At 47.4% G+C, this 9,661-nt stretch overlaps 1 protein-coding gene across 1 annotated transcript in view; it reads left to right on the top strand.

The window, feature by feature from the left end:
* The first annotated feature begins 297 nt into the window (after positions 1-297).
* Positions 298-9,661, top strand: part of LANCL1 (LanC like glutathione S-transferase 1) — a 49,348-nt gene continuing 39,984 nt past the window's right edge. Inside the window, exon 1 of the mRNA XM_089672209.1 lies at positions 298-523. The gene's annotated coding sequence lies outside the window, so the exon portion shown is untranslated. The remainder of the gene's footprint in view (positions 524-9,661) is intronic.

The following is a 9,661-nucleotide window of genomic DNA, read 5'->3' as shown; positions in this document are numbered from 1 at the left end:
ACTCCTTGCTCTTTTAAGTAAACAATCAGATATAGATTAACAGGACATCGATAATCAAGATGGTGCCTCCATCAGGAGCCTCGCCTGAGGTGACTCATTAGGAAAGAATGCATCTTTTAATGTAAACAACCCCATAAAAGGGAATGTGTGACATCTTCAAAGATGATTGGAAGACACCAATGCGGATGGAAGAATATATAGGAAACTTTTACCCAATCACAACATATGCTTCACATACGTCATAGGACCTATATATGTTACGATCAGTTCCTCAATAAAGTAGAAATTGGGAAGCTGACAAACTGCAAACAGTGTCAGTGTCTTGCTTCCACGTGCACGAATTTCTACTTCAATTAGGCTCACTGGTAGATCACAGTAGATGGTCTGTAGGTGACCGAATCCAAAACAGTTTGCCGCCCAACGTGGGGCCCCGATTTCTGAACACCGGACCAGCCGACTGAGAGTGGACGAGGGGGACCGAGGGGTAGGATCGGAACCGGAGATTGATCACCTCCGAGAAGCGGTAAGTGAACTTATGCTTAATAGTTCCTTACCTGCATGGTCCGGGATTGCCCAGCGGGACTACTCACCCGTCTGGCTGTCCGTTGGTCAGCAAAGGACAGGTACTTGCTCTTGGCTCCTTTGAACCCACCTGTCCATGCACACACACACCCCATGCCCACTGCCCCCGTTTGCCCGGTGCTCACTGTCCCTGGCTCCCGGCCACCTCCGGCACCCACACATCCCTGATGCCTGTGGTACAGGCATTGAAATCTAGAGACTTCCCCAAGAGTTGGAATCAGGAATGGAAGGTCATTGATGAGACAAATAGAAGGGCCTCAGGGGAATTCGCAGCAACAACGCAGGACCCACAGGATGCACCGGAGGCTGGAACCACAGGGGCCCACAAGTGGGCATCGGATATCCCACCACCGACACTCCGCCGCCAGACGTTTCCGCCGATCTCCAGGTATGATGCTGGCACAGCCTCACCAGCTCCCTCCATGCCCGATGCCCCCGTCATGTACGTGGCCTTCACCCCATCCCCGGCATCCTCTCTGGTCACAACCCTCCCAGACCTAGAAATACACCCGATGCCGTTTTTCCGGCATATAGCCCAAATCCACAAAACAGTTTGGCTGTGATTGACTTTCGCTGCTTGAAGAAGGCCATCTCCACTGCGCCTGCACTAGGCCTACCAGATTATGATAAACTCTTCGTGGCTGAATGGCAGGGTCACGCAGCGGGAGTCTTGGCACAACGCCATGGGGGCCACCTTCGGCCTCTGGGCTATTACTCCTGCAGACTGGACCCAGTTGCACGGGGTGGCCCCTCCTGTCTGAGGGCTGTTTTCGCAGCCCACCTTCTTCTGGACAAGAAGGCAGACCTAGTCCTAGGACACCCCCTCACACTCTTAGCTCCCCATGACATTGCTGCAATCCTGAACCAAACTCAACCTAAACACCTATCTGCCGCCAGACATCTGCGACTGCAGGGCTCCCTCCTCTTATTCAAGACATTCAGACTAGGCTCACACTAATGCTGGCCACTGCATGTAATTCACACAGGAATCGCACCACATTTTGTATGGCTCAAATTGCAACGCATCCACACCAAAAAGGTGCAGGACCCTTTTTTTTTTACCTGCACCTGAAACGCATCACTTGGGTGTTCTCACCCATGCGAAAGCGATTTCTGGCAATTGCATCGAATTTTGCAATCTGTTTTGGGTGTCATTAATTTAACATTGACACACACCCCAGATTGCATGAATGCCATGTCACTACAATGCGGTGCGGGAAACGCACAGGATTCGCAGTGTTTCTCACACCGCATAAGTGTGAACCTGAAACGCACAGGACTCGCAGCATTTCCTGCACCGCTTCAGCATGAACCTGAAACGCACAGGATTTTGCAGCGTTTCCCCCACCGCATCAGCGTGAACCTAAAACGCACAGGATTTGCAGCATTTCCCACACAGCGTCAGCGTGAACCTGAAATGCACAGGATTTGCAGCATTTCCTGCACTGCATCAGCGTGAACCTGAAACGCACAGGATTTGCAGCGTTTCCCGCACCGCGTCAGTGTGAACTTGAAACGCACAGGATTTGCAGCATTTCCCACACAGCGTCAGCGTGAACCTGAAACGTACAGGATTGTAGCTTTTCCTGCACCGCATCAGCGTGAACCTGAAACGCACAGAATTTGCAGCGTTTCCCGCAACGCATCAGTGTGAACCTGGTCTCAAAGTACATTTTTCAGAGAACCATTTGGGAAGAATTAACACTTCTAGGTGTTCTACTGTATATAAAATAGCAAATCTTCACTTTTTGCATTCAGGACCACATTAAAAGACTATTTTTAAGGGCTCATTTACACCACGATTTCTGCATTCACTGTGCTTTTCTCCATACATGATTTCACTGGATTTGTAATGCATTTTTGGAATAATATTTTAATTTTTTTTTCTCTGTTTCATTTATGCATGCTTTTGGTGCATTTTTTTGCTCTGATACATGTTTGTGGTGAATTTGCGTGTATTCATTTTAATTTCTGGTGTGTTGTGGTGTGGAAAAATGCTGCATGCTGTATCTTTTTTGACTGCACATGCAAGTACTGCAATGGTGTGAACTAGGCTCATTGGAATACATTCATTTTTCTTGCATATGGGTTTGTACTTGGTTTTTGCAACATTTAAAAATGCACCCAACTTCATCTGGCGTAAATGAGCCCTAAGACCCTGATCACACTGGATGCGAATTGGCATGCGATGTGCATGCCATGTGACTTGCAAATCGCATGCCAAATCACAGCCTATTGTCCGCAATTAAAGCGGTCATATCAGTGCGATTCCGACTTGGTTGGAGCCGCACCATTTTCTAAAGTAGTACATGCACTACTTTTGGTGAGATTTGCATAGACATCTGTATCAGATGTCTTGCAAATTGCACCTGAAATCGGAATGTCATCCGACTTTGAAATCGTGTGACTTCACTGTAAGTCGCACGATTTTGAAGTAGGGTTTGATGTGACCGGAGTGTAACTCTGTCTTAACCACTTCCCGTCCGGCCGCTGTTTATAAACGGCAGGACGGGACACCTACAGGAGCGGGTTGCCGTCTCTAAACGGCACCTTGTATCTGAGGCTCGTGCGCGGCTCCTAGAGCGCGCACCCGCGAGCACGATGATCGCCGAGTCCGACGGACACGGTGGATTACGTGACATGGTATGGGTGGATGAAATCGGTCCCATACCATGTGATCAGCTGTGTCCAAAAAGGACACAGCTTAAGTGTAAACAAAAGCCGCATGGTGCGGCTTCCGCCTCCTTCTCCTCTCACGGAGTTGTCCGTGAGAGGAGAAACAGCGAAGAAGAGGGTTGTAGCTAACTGCCCTCCACCTCAGTGACACCTGATCGCCCTTAAAGTGGCCCTGATCGCCCCTAAAGTGGCCCTGATTGCCCCACGTGTCCCTGATCACCCCAATAAGTGGCCCTGATTGCCCCAACAAGTGGCCCTGATCGCCCCCACAAGTGTCCCTGATCGCCCCCACAAGTGTCCCTGATCGCCCCCACAAGTGGCCCTGATTGCCCCAAGTGGCCCTGATTGCCCCAAGTGGCCCTGATCGCCCACAAGTGGTCCTGATCGCCCACAAGTGGCCCTGATCGCCCACAAGTGGCCCTGATCGCCCACAAGTGGCCCTGATCGCCCAACAAGTGGCCCAGCAGTGTCCCTGATTGTCAGTGTCCCTGATCACCACATAGTGGCCCAGCAGTGTTCCTGATCGCCACAGTATCCCTGATCGCCGCAGTGGCCAAGCAGTGTCCCTGATCGTCACACAAGTGGCCCAGCAGTATCGCCGCAGTGGCCAAGCAGTGTCCCTGATTGCCACACAAGTGGCCCAGAAGTGTCCCTGATTGCCGCAGTGGCCCAGCAGTGTCCCTTATCACCGCAGTGTCCCTGATTGCCGCACAAGTGGTCCAGCAGTGTCCCTGATCGCCGCAGTGTCCCAGCAGTGTCCCTGATCACCGCAGTGTCCCTGATTGCCGCACAAGTGGTCCAGCAGTGTTCCTGATCGCCACAGTGTCCCTGATTGCCGCACAAGTGGTCCAGCAGTGTCCCTGATTGCCGCAGTGTCCCTGATTGCCGCAGTGGCCCAGCAGTGTCCCTGATCGCCACACAAGTGGCCCAGCAGTGTCCCTGATTGCCGCACAAGTAACCCAGCATTGTCCCCGATTGCCGCACAAGTGGTCCAGCAGTGTCCCTGATCACCACAGTGGCCCAGCAGTGTCCCTGATCACCGCAGTGTCCCTGATTGCCGCACAAGTGGTCCAGCAGTGTCCCTGATCGCCGCAGTGGCCCTGATTGCCGCAGTGGCCCAGCAGTGCCCCTGATCACTGAAGTGTCCCTGATCACCGCAGTAGTCCAGCAGTGTTTCTGATTGCCACACAAGTGGCCCAGCAGTGTCCCTGACCACCACACAAGTGGCCCAGCAGTGTCCCTGATCACCGCATTGGCCCATCAGTGTTCCTGATCACCACACAAGTGGCCCAGCAGTGTCCCTGATCACCGCATTGGCCCAGCAGTGTTCCTGATCACCACACAATTGGCCCAGCAGTGTCCCTGATCCCCACGTTGGCCCACCAGTGTTCCTGATCACCACACAAGTGGCCCAGCAGTGTCCCTGATCGCCGGATAAGTGGTCCAGCTGTGCCCCTGATCACTGAAGTGTCCCTGATCACCGCAGTAGTCCAGCAGTGTTTCTGATTGCCACACAAGTGGCCCAGCAGTGTCCTGATCATCGCAGTGGCCCAGCAGTGTCCCTGATCGCCGCAGAAGTGGTCCAGCAATGTCCCTGATCACCGCAGTGTCCCTGATCACCGCAGTGTCCCCGATTGCTGCACAAGTGGTCCAGCAGTGTCCCTGATCACCGCAGTGTCCCTGATTGCCGCAGTAGCCCAGATCACCACACAAGTGGCCCAGCAGTGTCCCTGATCACCACACAAGTGGCCAGCAGTGTCCCTGATCGCCGGACAAGTGGTCCAGCAGTGCCCCTGATCACCGCAGTGTCCCTGATCACCGCAGTTGCCCAGCAGTGTTTCTGATCGCCACACAAGTGGCCCAGCAGTGTCCTGATCATCGCAGTGGCCCAGCAGTGTCCATGGTCGCCGCACAAGTGGTCCAGCAGTGTCCCTGATTGCCACAGTGTCCCTGATCGCCACACAAGTGGCCCAGCAGTGTCCCTGATCACCGCAGTGGCCCAGCAGTGTCCCTGATCACCATACAGTGGCCCAATCAGTGTCCCTGATCACCTTACAGTGTGCCTGTTCATAAAGTGTCCCTGATCTCTGCCACACCAGTGGATCCTGTTCACTGCCATCGTCTGTGAGGAGAGAGATCCAGTACAGCTAACTGAGTAATTTTCAGCCTTTGCACAGAGTTTACACACACTCACAAAACATTGCCAGCCACCTCACTGTATCTCTGATTTTTGCCCAACAGTGACTAGTGTGAACCAACTGCAGCCAGATATCTGTCCCTCACTGCAACACCATCCTGATCACTGCCATACCAGTGGGTCCTGATCAGTGTCAAAAATATGGCCAAAAGATCATATACAAGCGAGGAGGCATTTCAAATTCTGAGTATGACAGATGAGAGTGACGGAGAACTTAAAACATACCTTGGGGTGTTTGCTTTCCAAAATGGGGTCTTTTTATGGATAATTCCATTGTCCTGATGCTCCAGGACCTCCAAAACAGCAATAGGTAGTTAAGAAATTAGATGTGCGATCTTTGCCCTTAGAACGCTAACAGGTGCTTATTGGATGTGGAACCCATCTATGTGGCCAGACTGTGAAAAAGTCTCACACATTTGGTATCACCATATTCAGGAAGAGTTAGAGAATGTGTTTTGGGGTGTAATTTTAAGTATGCCTATGCAGTGTATTAGAAATATCTCATAGATTGACAACTTTGTGTAGAAAAAAATACATTTTCATTTTCTTTTCGCATTTTCCAAAAACTTGTGGCAAAAAATGAAGTCTTCAGAAGACTCTGCATGCCTCTTAAAACATACCTTGGGGTGTTTGCTTTCCAAAATGGGGTCATTTTGTGGATAATTCCATTGCCCTGATGCTCCAGGACCTCCAAAACGGCAATAGGTAGTCAAGAAATTAGATGTGTAATTTTTGCCCTTAGAACGCTAACAGGTGCTTATTGGATGTGGAACCCCTCTATGTGGCCAGACTGTGAAAAAGTCTCACACATTTGGTATCGCCATATTCAGCAGGAGTTAAAGAATGCGTTTTGAGGTATAATTTTAAGTATGCCTATGCTGTGTAATAGAAATATCTCATAGATTGACAACTTTGCGTAAAAAAAAATACATTTTCATTTTATTTTCACATTTTCCAAAAACGTGTGGCAAAAAATGAAGTCTTCAGAGGACTCCCCATGCCTCTTAAAACATACCTTGAGGTGTTTTCTTTCGAAAATGGGGTCATTTTGTGGGTAATTCAATTGTCCTGGTGCTCCAGGACCTCCAAAACTGTGATAGACAGTCAAGAAATTAGATGTGTAATTTTTGCCCCTAGAACGCCTAAGGGTGCTTATTGGATGTGGGGCCCTTCTATGTGGTTAGGCTGTGAAAAAGTTTTACACATGTGGTATCGCCATACTCAGGATGAGTAGCAGAATGTGTTTTGGGGTGTAATTGCAAGTATGCCTATGCCGTGTGAGAGAAAGAACTTGTTAAATGACAACTTTGTGGGAAAAAAAAAAAGAATTTTTTTTACTTTCATCATTTCCTTAAAAAATTGGCAAAAAATGACAACTTCAAAAAACTCCCCATGCCTCTCATTAAATACCTCAGACTGTCTACTTTCCAAAAAGGGGTCGTTTGGGGGGTATTTGTACTGTCCTGGCATTTTAGGGCCCCAAGAAATTATATAGGTAGTCCGTGCATCAGGATTGATACATTTTCAAATATATCAAATATACAGTCAGGTCCATAAATATTGGGACATCGACACAAATCTAACATTTTTGGCTCTATGCACCACCACAATGGATTTGAAATGAAACAAACAAGATGTGCTTTAACTGCAGACTGTCAGCTTTAATTTGAGGGTATTTACATCCAAATCAGGTGAACGGTGTAGGAATTACAACAGTTTGCATATGTGCCTCCCACTTCTTATGGGACCAAAAGTAATGGGACAATTGGCTTCTCAGCTGTTCCATGGCCAGGTGTGTGTTATTCCCTCATTATCCCAATTACAATGAGCAGATAAAAGGTCCAGAGTTCATTTCAAGTGTGCTATTTGCATTTGGAATCTGTTGCTGTCAACTCTCAAGATGAGATCCAAAGAGCTGTCACTATCAGTGAAGCGAGCCATCATTAGGCTGAAAAAACAAAACAAACCCATCAGAGAGATAGCAAAAACATTAGGCGTGGCCAAAACAACTGTTTGGAACATTCTTAAAAAGAAGGAACGCATCGGTGAGCTCAGCAACACCGAAAGACCCGGAAGACCACGGAAAACAACTGTGGTGGATGACCGAAGAATTCTTTCCCTGGTGAAGAAAACACCCTTCACAACAGTTGGTCAGATCAAGAACACTCTCCAGGAGGTAGGTGTATGTGTGTCAAAGTCAACAATCAAGAGAAGACTTCACCAGAGTGAATACAGAGGGTTCACCACAAGATGTAAACCATTGGTGAGCCTCAAAAACAGGAAGGCCAGATTAGAGTTTGCCAAACGACATGTAAAAAAGCCTTCACAGTTCTGGAACAACATCCTATGGACAGATGAGACCAAGATCAACTTGTACCAGAGTGATGGGAAGAGAAGAGTATGGAGAAGGAAAGGAACTGCTCATGATCCTAAGCATACCACCTCATCAGTGAAGCATGGTGGTGGTAGTGTCATGGCGTGGGCATGTATGGCTGCCAATGGAACTGGTTCTCTTGTATTTATTGATGATGTGACTGCTAACAAAAGCAGCAGGATGAATTCTGAAGTGTTTCGGACAATATTATCTGCTCATATTCAGCCAAATGCTTCAGAACTCATTGGACGTCGCTTCACAGTGCAGATGGACAATGACCCAAAGCATACTGCAAAAGCAACCAAAGAGTTTTTTAAGGGAAAGAAGTGGAATGTTATGCAATGGCCAAGTCAATCACATGACCTGAATCCGATTGAGCATGCATTTCACTTGCTGAAGACAAAACTGAAGGGAAAATGCCCCAAGAACAAGCAGGAACTGAAGACAGTTGCAGTAGAGGCCTGGCAGAGCATCACCAGGGATGAAACCCAGCGTCTGGTGATGTCTATGCGTTCCAGACTTCAGGCTGTAATTGACTGCAAAGGATTTGCAACCAAGTATTAAAAAGTGAAAGTTTGATTTATGATTATTATTCTGTCCCATTACTTTTGGTCCCTTAACAAGTGGAAGGCACATATGCAAACTGTTGTAATTCCTACACCGTTCACCTGATTTGGATGTAAATACCCTCAAATTAAAGCTGACAGTCTGCAGTTAAAGCACATCTTGTTTGTTTCATTTCAAATCCTTTGTGGTGGTGTATAGAGCCAAAAATGTTAGAATTGTGTCGATGTCCCAATATTTATGGACCTGACTGTATATACCGTGGTCTGTGGACTCTATAACTTTCACAAAGACTAAATAATACACACTGATTTGGGTTATGTCTACCAACAAAATGTAGCACAATGGATTTTGGCCTAAATTTATGAAGAAAGTATATTTATTTGCAAAATTTAGTATCAAATACTAAGAAAAACATGTTTTTTTTCAAAATTTTCAGTCTTTTTTCTTTTTTCTAGCAAAAAATAAAAACCCCAGTGATGATTAAATACCACAAAATTAAAGCTCTATTTGTTTGAAAAAAATGATAATAATTTCATTTAGATACAGTGTTGTATGCCTGAGTAATTGTCATTCACAATGTGAGAGCGCCGAAAGCTGAAAATTGGCCTGGACAGGAAGGGGGTAAAAGTGTCCGGACAGGAAGTGGTTAAGGGTGAATTCACACTGACTGTGCTAAAAGTCATAAAAAATTCACATACATATCCATACATTTTAGTTGCGTGTTAACGTGAATTGACTCTTCATTTTAGCGCACTTGTAAAATGTAAGTCATCATATAGAGACATGAAAAACAATTGTTTCCTATGTGTCCTGTTCACACTACAACACTGCGATAACCTACGTTGCATTTTAACACAGCACAGGGCAATGCGGGTCATCACAGCGTTGGAGTGTGAACAGAAAACGTAAGTAACAATTGTTTTTTATGTGTTATGTGCAGGGGCAGACTGACCATTTGGAAACTTGGGTACTGCCCGAGGGCCCGGGGTCAGTAGGGGGCCCCATGAGATGCCCCTGGTACCTTTTTCATAGGCTTTTTTGAGTTTGGGCAAGGACACAGGGGCCCCATGATCCCCTATTGCCCGGGGGCCCCATGAGTTGTCAGTCCACCCCTGGTTATGTGTTTACTAGTATCATAGATTGTAAGCTCCAAGGATCAGGGCCCTCTTATCATTCTTTTATTGAACTGTATTGTCTCCCGTTATATTGTAAAGCGCTGAGCACACTGTTGGTGCTATATAAATCCTGTATAATAATAAATAATA

The sequence above is a fragment of the Staurois parvus genome, unplaced genomic scaffold (genome assembly GCF_062004578.1).
Source record: "Staurois parvus isolate SC_StPar_1 unplaced genomic scaffold, SC_StPar_1.0 ptg000011l, whole genome shotgun sequence".
Taxonomy (NCBI): domain Eukaryota; kingdom Metazoa; phylum Chordata; class Amphibia; order Anura; family Ranidae; genus Staurois; species Staurois parvus.
This window is presented reverse-complemented; position numbering and strand designations above follow the sequence as displayed.